The 12,790-nt window shown below is 40.2% G+C and overlaps 1 long non-coding RNA gene across 3 annotated transcripts in view; it reads right to left on the bottom strand.

Annotated features, from left to right (window-relative positions):
• Nucleotides 1-4,588: 4,588 nt before the first annotated feature.
• LOC128837142 (uncharacterized) overlaps nt 4,589-12,790 on the bottom strand; it is a 36,247-nt gene continuing 28,045 nt past the window's right edge. For all 3 annotated transcript variants that reach the window (XR_008444899.1, XR_008444900.1, XR_008444901.1), the window contains 2 exons: nt 5,050-5,098; nt 4,589-4,947 (listed from right to left, as the gene is read on the bottom strand). This is a non-coding gene — a long non-coding RNA (uncharacterized LOC128837142). The remainder of the gene's footprint in view (nt 4,948-5,049; nt 5,099-12,790) is intronic.

Raw genomic sequence — 12,790 nt, forward strand, 5'->3', positions numbered from 1 at the left:
CAGAAAAAGAATGAAAAATAGGTAAAGCATTTGAAATGTAAAGTATAAAGCAAGTCTTTCATTTTAACAACATCTTTGTTCCCTTTTGCTGTAGAGAATTTTAATAAGGAAGAACCCTTTGTTTGACAGTTTTTTAGAGGATGTTAAAAATGGTAATAATTGTCCTTTTTGTGAAAAAGAGAAGTTAGTTAGTCTGGAGCTGTTGTTGTTAAACTCTGATTCCCTCCTAGAAGACAAAACAAGACAAACTCACACAGATGGGGAGAAAAAAGAACAGGAAAGATGGAAAATGCAGCTTTTGTCTCTGACGTTGACTCTCACTTGCAACCTCACTGTTGGAAAAATACAGGCACGGCACGTGGTCTTAATAACTACTCTATGACCTGACAAATGTGTACCAGCATTGGGCTGGTTAGGGCATTGCTTTTAACTGCCTTTCTCTGGTCACAAGTTCACAGCAACGTTATAAAATATACAGACTTGGCTGGCTAAACCAGACTCTTAATAGACAGAAGGAAAAAGGAGAGGAGACAGGAAAGAAAAGAAATAAGGTGGAGAAGTAAAAGGACACATGGGGTGGTGGTGGCAAAGTCTCACATTGGTATTTAGGGTTTAGATGGAACCGATACAGGTGGCAATGCCATCTGGTACCCTCTTTCTTGTCCTGGTCAGGTTAGGAACTGCACATTTCTGGAATATGACGAAGGTCCAGGGTTCCAGGAGACAATGGGGTTGGCAGCCTCGAGGGTGGAGCTCGCTCCTTCACCTTCTCCCATCTTTCAGTCTGCCATCATTGCAATAGCCAGCTTTCCCCCCTCAAAATCTCTTTTTGAGGACCCCAGAACAAATCCCCCCTTTGTTCACCAGTTAGGCCTTAATTTCCAGCACACCAATTTTGGTCTATTAATTTCTGGACCCACATTTATTTACCAGACACGATCTTAACACAGTCCATGAATTATATCAGTAGGCCTTTTCATTTAAATAAATTCAGTCTGTCTCCTTCTTACGGCTTTTCTTAAATAGTTTTATATAACAGCTTATTGTGACAACTCATGAACTTTTACTCACTTCTAACCAGTTAGGCTAACATTTAAAGTAGGCCTGCTTGGCCTCAATTATGACAACAGGACTGACATCAACTTCATTTAATTTAATTGTAAAATAATATTTACTTATTTTCTCTGCAATATTCTGCATAAGTAAAATTTAAGACCCATTTAATTCTGATGTATTGGGATGTGAAACTGCATAAGTATTCAGATGTGTCCCGTATGCTTGTACAAACATTACAAATAACGTAACCCTTCTGCCAGATGGAGTTGTCAGCAACAAGGGCCAGGTTCAATATCCAGGGGTCCCTCTTAACAATACAGTACAGAACTAGCTCAAGCTCCCACCTGGTAATCTGGGAAAATTTAACACCATCCCTGGGCACTCACAAGCCTTGAGTCTGTGTATAGAAGATAACATTTTAATAAAAGGGGGAAATGAACCTGGCATTAATTTGGGGAAACACCACAACCATGATTTGAACACATCTGACCATGAGCAAAACTCCTGCCCCAGAGAACATTGGGCAATGTCCTTTGCCTCAGTGTCTCACCTTGGGTGTGAAAGTCCAACAAACAAATATCCTTTTAACACACGACTCCCCTCTCCCTGCCCCACACCCCACTCACAGCTGCTGTCCTTGGTCAGTGAAGACCCAGAGTTCAGAGGTGAGTTCATGTGAGTTCACCTCCTGTGACCCGGAGAGGGGAAGGAACAAGAAGCAATGCCTTCATTGCTGCTGCTGCCGCAGCTGACTCACAGTTACTGCTGTTCACTCTGCGTGGCTGCCTGCTTTTGCTGCACCATCGTTCACTCCGTTGCTGTCATTCAGTGGTCCACCGTTCACACCACGCCATTGTCTGCTCCATCACCAGTGGCCATCACCTTCTGCTGCCACCTGCCTCTCTACTGCAACCTCTGCGAGTCGGTCTCGAGGTTCCATGCTGCTGTCAGTGATTTCAGCTCTCGGTGGGGGAACCTCACTTCTAATGCAGGCTGAGCAACCTCTTCTGCAGAAACACTGTCCCACAGCAGATCTAAGCAGCACTTAGACCTGATTATTAGTGATTTCAGCTCTAGTGATCACTTAAAACAAAAGACTCACAATGGAACCTAATTAGCTCTATCTTTAAACAGTGGGGAGGGGAGGGGTTAAATGGTGTTTAGGACTCTTAGGCAAAGCTCACACCCCCAGGCAGGAACACCTGTCCTCACCCTCCACTGGAATCTGGCATCGGAACCTCCTGCTTAGCGAGTTCAGCTCAGTTGAGGGTGATCCCCTCAATCAGGACAGGCTAAGTACAGTTCTGCTATCCTTTACTCAGACAATAAGGAAAACAACATTTTGCCATTACCCCTGCTGGAACTAGGGTGTTGGGGGTACCGCAGCACCCCCTGGCTTGAAGTGGTTTCCATTATATACAGGGTTTACAGTTTGGTTCAATGGCTTGCAGCACCCCAACTGTAAAAATTGTTCCAGCACCCCTGCATTCAGTACTAAAGTGATTTGTAAACCAACACCAGCCAAAATCAATCACTTGGGCAGCACAATTCTGTCTGTTGGATACCTAGGCAGAGTAGGTGTGTTCATGTAAATACAGGCTGGTCCTGAAGCTTTCTCCCCCCCAGCTCATCACTAACTGTCAGGGGAGAGCTGCTTCAGATCTGGCTTACAGTAATAAAATGCCAAATGTACTTGTATGAATGCAGTGCTCCAGAGGAGTATTAAAAACAAGCATATCGTTATACTTGTGTCCCCACATGTGGAAATCTGATCTTGATTTAGTGATTTCACAGAATAAAGAAACCTCTGTCTAGCTGAGTTCCCTCATAGTACCAGAACCAGTTACATCTACTTTTTTAAAAATCTGATTTTTTTTTCATTTCCCTCTGCTTGTATGGGAGTCACAGACCAAGATAAGAAGCTGGTGCTTTTGTGTTGGGTCCCCAATAATATGGTCAGAAGGTAACCCTGAAACTTGTGTTATGCTGCACATTAGGAAAAGAGCTGAAGAACGCGAATCAGCTACTGGAGTGTGTTGTGATCTTACAAGTAAAAGCCATGAAAGCTATTTTAATAAGTACTGCTTTTGCCATTCCCTTTTACAATCTTATATTTCTTGTCTTTCAGAGAGACTTCTACTCAGGAGGAGAAAATCTTTACCCTCTGCATCTTGATTAATAGTAATCATTCTTTGTCCCTGAATCACTAGAATGAACTATGCTTGTCACAATAAGTCAACACTTTTTGCAGCTCACTGTACACCCTCCTTGACTCTCTGGATGGCAAGGGTCTACTTCAACACTGTGTGTTCTGCAGTCAGACTATTTGGCCAAGATTTTCAAAAGTAACTAATAATTTTGGGTGCCTAATCTCAGACACATTGTAAGGGCCTGATTCTCAGAAAGTGCTGAGCACCATCCCTCTAAAAATCAGTCCCCTTTAGCATGTTTTAGATGGCGCACCCAAAATTGCTAGTCACTTTTGAAAATCTGGGCCTTCACTCTCTTGTTTTTTTCCTAGGTAGGATCACAAGCTATTCTTCAGAAAACCAATAATGGTTCCAGGTTTGTCAATCGTTATCACACAGTGGAATCTGAAATAAGAGTGTATCCCCCTAGGAGTTCAGGTACCACTATGTGGTAACTATTGGCAAATGACAAAATATTATCTTTTAATGGCAGCAACTGAATGTCCAGCAGTGCTGAGGCTCATATTGATAAGCTGCCTGAATTCCCACTTGTGCATACAGAAAGGAGTGCATTCTCAGAAGGACAAGTTGTGTCTCAAACGTTTGCATTCAAGCCACAAACTGGTTTTAAATCTGAGCACTCATGACTCTAGCTCCCTTACTTGTGCCTGCAAATTAATTATGGGCACAAAAAGGGAACTCCATCTTACTGAAAATTTGGCTCCAGGTGTGCGTGATAACACATTTGTGTGCTTGGAGGTTTTTAAGACCAGGTTAGCTAAACACCTATCAGGGATGGTCTAGGTATATGTCATCCTGCCTCAGTGTGGGGGGATGGATCAGATGACCTCATGAGGCCCCTTCAAGCACCACATTTCTATGATTCTATAGTCACTGTATTTCTCTGTGTCAACTTTGAAGGAAGGTCCATAATAACTGTGGTAAATGAAAACACAAAACATAAGCTCTTTAAATGCCGTTTTTGTCCCCAAAGCATGCTCATTCCTCCACCCTAGAGAACTGCTTCAGGGGCCTCACAAAATCTAAAAGGAATGATGTTTAGCTGTAAAGTCTTCCCTGCGGCTTATAAAACTCGACATTGCCTTCGCAAGCTGAGGCCCAATAGACATCACTCAGATTGTTTTATTCCTTGTCACATTTCTCTGAGGTGGTTTAGTATCTTAGCCATTTCAAGTGGTATCAGGCTGAGTATCAGGGATTCATTTTTCAGTGCTTGCACATGTAAATTCCATTAACATTAATGGAGTTAAACGTACTAATGATTAGGAAAATACACACACAGAGTTTATGCAGCTAAGATTTGTTTATTATGCCAAAAAGGTTTTAAATTGGTTTCTCTTCCCACTGATGTTATAAAATTTGTTTTCTGAATTATTTGCACAGCTCTAGAAAACGAAAATTTGACAAGAAATTTGTCTCCAAAATGAACTTGTGCTACTAAGCAATAGCAAAGGCTAAGTACTGAGGATTGTAAATTGACTGTGCTAGCCTGGGATTGAAAATATTTTCATAGGCCAAAAATGCACAGTTAAGCACCTGAATAAATGGCCTGATTTTCACCATCCGTGTGGTCCATTTTGCAGTGTGTGGGTGTCCACAGCAGGGCTCTTGAACTGTCTTGTGTTCCACAGCACCTCTGTGTTTTCCAAGTTTGACCTATTCATCCTGTCCATTTTCAGCACTGCAGGATATATAATGGGCCTTTTAGTCACACCCACCTTTTGTTACCTGTCTACAGGTTACACACGGATCAGGTTGATTGGTATAAGCTTCTTTCTCATACCTTTTCCTATGCATCTCTTGTCAAATGTCTGCTCTTTCTATATGGTTTGCTGTGAAAAAAGAACAACAGGACTAAATTACTTTCTCAGGGTCATGCAGACAGTCAGCAGGAGTGAGGAATACAACCCAGAAGTTCTGATTACAAGTGCCAGCTATTGGACAAACACTGGATGAAAAATAAAATAAAAACAATTGACAGAATACTCTTTCTTTCCCCTTCTGTGCTTAAAATACAATTAACTGAAGAACCAGTGTTCCACAGATGTTACAGTGTAAAACTACACAGAACACCATTGGTCCTAAAAGTTTGGATTAATGAAGGACATTTTCTGGCTTCAAACAAACACACTGGGAAACAAGTAGAAAAATAAACAAAAGTAGACTGAGAAATCAGCAAACAAACTGAATATCAAAGAGTTCAGGATAATGCTACTGTACACTATGTATGGTATGTGGAGATATGTGTCAAAAGCATTCGGAAATGGGTGAGTTGAGATATAGTCACACAAGTTGTTTTCCGTTCCCCAGGAAAATGAATATTACTGGGACATTGTAGAAATGTGATCTATACTGAAACTTTCAGACATTATAGTGTTACAAATTCAAGAGGAATGTAAAATACAAACCAGATAATTGCTTAATCCCCACACTCATATAAAGGAGGGTAAGATTTATTTTCACTCCTATCTGCTTGTTTTTATCTGCCTGTCTCTCAGAACACAATATGATATAGAGCAGGCATAGACCTGGGTGGTGTTTGATTCACAGTAATGGAAAATTTCTTCCCCTGACTTATTTTAGGGTTTAAACTCTGGACAATATTTTAAACAAGAAAGTAAAATACTGTCTTTCTTTTTTAACGATTTATTTATTAAGGACATATTAACAAGTTTACAAATCCTGGCCATGTACATATCAGAGACAAAACAATAATCACACTAGTGAGCTTTTGTTTAGAGACACATTATACAGTAATACAATCATCAGATCTCTCTCTTAAACAATGTTTACCATATTACAGAGTTAGCATCTTTACACTATCCAGAACATGTCATTTCTATTTATTTGATTAAACTGAGTGATATCTCTGATTACACGTATTGGACAAACCAGGCATGTCTATCAAACACTGATATATTAAAAATTGGACATATGTGTTATTTTTTGTTTTTGCGCAAGTGAATGTTCTTTGTATGAATACTGAATAAATGCTAACCAAATATCTAAGTATCGATTTGTCTTCTATCTATTTTGCTGAGTATGTAAATGACCTTAATTTTTTAAAATTAAATATGCAATACCACTAGAATTGTAGAGTTAGTAGTGGCGTTTCCAACATAATCCTTCATGTAAGAGTGATCTGTAGTTTAAAATATTTGACTTTACAGATTTTTCCTAAATAAACCTTTGTGGGAAAAGGACCAGTTGATCTAATTCTTTTGATCTAACTTGATTTTCAGCCATTTCAAGGGCTATTTGAGTCCCACTAACAGCCCACACGCTGATGTTGCAATCTTCTTCCCTTAAATTACATAGGCAAGATTTTCAAAACTGCTGAACACTCACAATCAAGGTAAAATTTTCAAAAGAGCTCAACACTTAAGATTTTCACAAACGTTCAGCAGCCCCCAGCAGTTCCCATTGAGAAACATGCCAAAGCCACTTGTGCTGGGTGCTGTACACACATAATTAACGAACAAAACAAAATGAAACCAACCAACCGGTATGTGCCCCAAAGAGCTTACAACTCAAACATATAATGAGGGACAACATGTTGATATAACAGAAGAAAATGGGGAGGGGAGCACAAGATTGCAGGAAGACAATTCCGTCTAACATCGCAAGAAGCAGACACAATCATATGCAATGTACCATTTGAGATGTAAGAACATAAGAACGGCTGTAGTGGGTCAGACCAAAGGCCCATCTAGCCCAGTATCCTGTCTACCAACAAGTGACCAATGCCCGGTGCCCCAGAGGGAGTGAACCTAACAGGTAATGATCGAGTGATCTCTCTCCTGCCATCCATCTCCACCCTTTGACAAACAGAGTCTAGGGACACCATTCCTTACCCATCCTGGCTAATAGCCATTAATGGACTTAACCTCCATGAATTTATCCAGTTCTCTTTTAAACACTGTTATAGTCCTAGCCTTCACAACCTCCTCAGGTAAGGAGTTCCACAAGTTGACTGTGCGCTGTGTGAAGAAGAACTTCCTTTTATTTGTTTTAAACCTGCTGCCTATTAATTTCATTTGGTGACCCCTAGTTCTTGTATTATGGGAATAAGTAAATAACTTTTCCTTATCTACTTTCTCCACATCACTCATGATTTTATATACTTCTATCATATCCTGCCTTAGTCTCCTCTTTTCCAAGCTGAAAATTCCTAGCCTGTTTAATCTCTCCTCATATGGGACCCGTTCCAAACCCCTAATCATTTTAGTTGCCCTTCTCTGAACCTTTTCTAGTGCCAGTATATCTTTTTTGAGATGAGGAGACCACATCTGTATGCAGTATTCAAGATGAGGGCGTACCATCGATTTATATAAGGGCAATAATATATTTTCTGTCTTATTCTCTATCCCCTTTTTAATGATTCCTAACATCCTGTTTGCTTTTTTGACCGCCTCTGCACACTGCATGGACATCTTCAGAGAACTATCCACGATGACTCCAAGATCTTTTGCCTGATTTGTTGTAGCTAAATTAGCTCCCATCATATTGTATGTACAGTTGGGGTTATTTTTTCCAATGTGCATTACTTTACATTTATTCATATTACATTTCATTTGCCATTTTGTTGCCCAATCACTTAGTTTTGTGAGATCTTTTTGACGTTCTTCACAGTCTGCTTTGGTCTTAACTATCTTGAGCAGTTTAGTATCATCTGTAAACTTTGTCACCTCACTTTTTACCCCTTTCTCCAGATCATTTATGAATAAGTTGAATAGGATTGGTCCTAGGACTGACCCTTGGGGAACACCACTAGTTACCCCTCTCCATTCTGAGAATTTACCATTAATTCCTACCCTTTGTTCCCTGTCTTTTAACCAGTCCTCAATTCATGAAAGGACCTTCCCTTTTATCCCAAGACAACTTAATTTACCTAAGAGCCTTTGGTGAGGGACCTTGTCAAAGGCTTTCTGGAAAGCTAAGTACACTATGTCCACTGGATCCCCCTTGTCCACATGTTTGTTGACCCCTTCAAAGAACTCTAATAGATTAGTAAGACACGATTTCCCTTTACAGAAACCATGTTGACTTTTGCCCAACAATTTATGTTCTTCTATGTGTCTGACAATTTTATTCTTTACTATTGTTTCGACTAATTTGCCCGGTACCGACATTAGACTTACCGGTCTGTAATTGCCGGGATCACCTCTAAAGCCCTTTTTAAATAATGGCGTTACATTAGCTATTTTCCAGTCGTTGGGTACAGAAGCCGATTTAAAGGACAGGTTACAAACCCTAGTTAATAGATCCGCAATTTTACATTTGAGTTCTTTCAGAACTCTTGGGTGAATGCCATCTGGTCCCGGTGACTTGTTACTGTTAAGTTTATCAATTAATTCCAAAACCTCCTCTAGTGACACTTCAATCTGTGACAGTTCCTCAGATTTGTCACCTACAAAAGCCGGCTCAGGTTTGGGAATCTCCCTAACATCCTCAGCCGTGAAGACTGAAGCAAAGAATTCGTTTAGTTTCTCCGCAATGACTTTATCGTCTTTAAGCGCTCCTTTTGTATCTCGATCATTGAGGGGCCCCACTGGTTGTTTAGCAGGCTTCCTGCTTCTGATGTACTTAAAAAACATTTTGTTATTATCTTTTGAGTTTTTGGCTAGCCGTTCTTCCAACTCCTCTTTAGCTTTTCTTATTACATTTTTACACTTAATTTGGCAGTGTTTATGCTCCTTTCTATTTACCTCACTAGGATTTGACTTCCACTTTTTAAAGAAAGTCTTTTTATCTTTCACTGCTTCTTTTACATGGTTGTTAAGCTACGGTGGCTCTTTTTTAGTTCTTTTACTGTGTTTCTTAATTTGGAGTATACATTTGTCACTGCATGAGAAACTTTATTGCCACTAAATGATGAACCAAAGTAGCATGATGTTCAATTAACTGTGATTTAAACACAAACATGATGTGTCTTTGCATTGCCTGCCAGAGAAATGCTCTAGCACAGGGGTAGGCAACCTGTGGCACGTGTGCCGAAGGCGGCACGCAAGCTGATTTTCAGTGGCACTCACACTGCCTGGGTCCTGGCCACCAGTCCAGGGGGGCTCTGCATTTTAATTTAATTTTAAATGAAGCTTCTTAAACATTTTAAAAACCTTATTTACTTTACATACAACAATAGTTTAGTTATATATTATAGACTTAGAGAAAAAGACCTTCTAAAAACGTTAAAATGTATTACTGACACGCAAAACCTTAAATTAGAGTGAATAAATGAAGACTCGGCACAGCGCTTCTGAAAGGTTGCCGACCCCTGCTCTAGCAGATAATGGTCATAAGTCTGTAAGAAAGCCAGTTAGCTGCTCTATGAAATAAATAGCCTATAGGAATCAGAACTTAATCTAAACGTTCTGATCTGATCAGTAGGTATTGGTATAGGAGTATTTCTTCACATGAGACATAGTCCAATGCATGACAAATATCTCATTAACTTCATTGGGAGATGGCTCAGGACCTCTGTACTGAGCTGTAGTTAAACATGAAGAGGCTGCCATCTTGTGGTTGCTGAAAGCCTTTATTTTAGCATTTAGTCTTACTGATGGAGTTTAATATGTTCAATTAACCAGCTGTCACTGCAAATATTAGACAAGTCCTGCAGGAAGATTTTGATTTTCAGACAGGAAGCTATTGCTTATGGACACATAAAGAAAAGGACATTTGTCTCACTGAGACTTGCCTCCATGTAGTGGTCCATTTTCTTCAACATGGTCATTACATGTAGCTTGAATGACCCTAATGTATTTGTATAACACACTTATCTTACAATAATTACCTTTCAAATTATTGAACCCTTGCTATTTCCTAAATACAAAGATCTATATACTCACACACACACACACACACACACACACACATACACACACACACACACACACCCCTCTCCTTTATTTAATTGCCAAGCTTAATCCTAGCATTACCTGTGACCTAGATTGTATTGGATATTTTAGCACAGGTTTATTGGGCAGGCATTATCTGCCCCATTTATGTTTTTAAATATTGTACTAAAATTCAAAGTACAATATTTTGCTAGAGACTCTGGCAAAAAACAAACAACCCAGAGCCTATTGTTTGAAATAGATTTTTCTCCACACACATTCATGATATACCAGGATCAATATTTTCCTCAATAGACTCTAAATGACATCCCTGGTATCCAAAATATAAGTGGAATCACATCAAAAGGAACATGTCCTGCTCCAGGCAATAGCAATGCACAGAAAAATGTGAGCAATTCATCAAAAAGAAAGGGCAGCATTAGGAGTAAGTTAGCATTTCATAGAAAAAAAAGTTAAGAGCAAATTCTGCAGACTTTATTCTGCCATTCTGTTATGACACCATAGGTCCATGGCAATTGCCATAGCATCACATCATACATATGGCTTGACATGATGTACTGAGCACCCTCTTAAGAGACATATAAATGTAGTATGACATGGGCACTTTCCTACTCATTACCATCTGGAGGAAAAACCTGTTTCCCGTTAAGCCAAATACATTTTCCCAAATTCATAATGCTCAGTTCAACTCAGATTATTTTTGGTTCCATGCAGTGCTTGAACTCTTTCTATCGAAATCCTTTCCCCCGTTTCTGCACTTGGTTCAGGGGGAGGGGGAGAAAGGATGGAGAAAAGAGGGTCTTTTCCCGAGCTACATTTCTTTTGTATAGACCTCTGGTTTGGGTTAATTTAACGGAGTCGTTCACTCTGCCATAAAGTGCTGAACTATCCTAGGGGCTTTTCAACCATGCTTTTTGAATTGGACATGAAGGGGCTTGTCCAAAGCAATACAGCAGATGCATGGGCAGGTTTCATTAAAGGAAATCACCAGAATCTTTGTTTTCCTTAGTACTGTACAAGTAGGAGAGGTACCCCTTGTAAGTCATGCTCTTATTCAGAGTTCTCGTAACACCTAAATAGAAATAAAGGACTCCTTTTTTTAAAAAAAAAAACAGTTGGAATTAAAAAAAAATATACTTTGTACATGGAAAATTATTTGCTGCTAATATACTAGTCCAAAGATAAATATGGATTAATGGGGTCAGAGTAGGATATACGATTACCTTTCAAATGATTCATTATTATATATTATATCTACGGTGGTCATGCCTACTCACTCCACATGCAGATAAGAGATCTACTGTGCTATGCCCTGTATAAACCACACAGACAGCCTCTGCCCCAGATAATTCACAATCCTGTCAATATTTACCCACGGCTACTGCACAGTTGTATTTTCCCCTTTAAATTTAGGGAAAAACTTCTGAGGGCCTGATTCTCCTCTGACACACACTGATATGAATCAACAGTAACCCCAGTGAAGTTAGTGGAGTTACTCCAACCACGAGACGTGTGAAAGAAGAATCAGGACTTGACTTTTTAATGGTGACCATTATATATATTGCCCTCCCAGACAAATATGCTAATAAATCTTATCTGCAAGAGTCAGAAGGCTCAGATGGCTCCTAATGATTGACAGAAATTGTTGTATATGTGCTATGTCCAGTTGTGCAAATTTAGGCCAAGGCAATAAAGATGGAACTGCCTCTCAGCTACAATGGTGTCATGCAGAAGTACTATTGTTACAGGGTGGGGTGATCCTTTAAGGGAGGTGAACAGAGCTTACTTGTGACTAATTGGTTGCCTCCCAGGGATGGGCTTGAGGCCAAGGATCAGGTGACAGTCTGCAGGTCACCTGGTCTTCTGATGATAGGCCAGAAAGCAGCTCACTTTGGGGGAGAGACCTACAGGAGACCCAGAGTCAGAGGAAAGGAACTGGAAGAGAATTCTCCATGTTAGTGAAGTGGAACACTTGGCTAAGAGGTCCTGCTGTCTGATTCTTGTAAAGCCTTATGTGTTTGAATTGTGTTCAATGGTTTTGTTATTTATAATTATGCCTGGTGAACAAGACTGAAACTCTGCCATTCTCACAGGCTTTATCTGATTCACTGGCTGGTGAGCTGGTGCACTGGCTTACAATGCTCATTTGTGTTATTTACATAGCTCCATAGATGTACAGAGTGCTTCACAGAACAAATACTCAAACCCTGTCTGCCCTGAAGAGTTTATAATCTAAGGGTATGTCTACACTGTGAAATTAGGTTGATTTTATAGAAGTCGATTTTTAGAAATCGATTTTATACAGTTGATTGCGTATGTCCCAACTAAGCGCATTAAGTAGCTAGCACCGACTTACAGAGTGGCACACTGTGGGTAGCTATCCCACAGTTCCCGCAGTCTCCGCTGCCCATTAGAATTCTGGGTTAAGCTCCCAATGCCTGATGGGGCAAAAACATTGTCGCGGGTGGTTTTGGGTACATGTCGTCAGTCGCCCCTCCCTCCGTGAAAGCAATAGCAGGCAATCATTTCGCGCCTTTTTTCCTGGGTTACCCATGCAGACGCCATACCACGGCAAGTATGGAGTCCGCTCAGCTCACCATCACCGCTGCTGTTCTGAGCATTTTAACCACCTTGCACATTATCCTGGAATATATGCAGAACCAGGCT

The sequence above is a fragment of the Malaclemys terrapin genome, chromosome 4 (assembly GCF_027887155.1).
Source record: "Malaclemys terrapin pileata isolate rMalTer1 chromosome 4, rMalTer1.hap1, whole genome shotgun sequence".
Lineage (NCBI taxonomy): Eukaryota > Metazoa > Chordata > Testudines > Emydidae > Malaclemys > Malaclemys terrapin.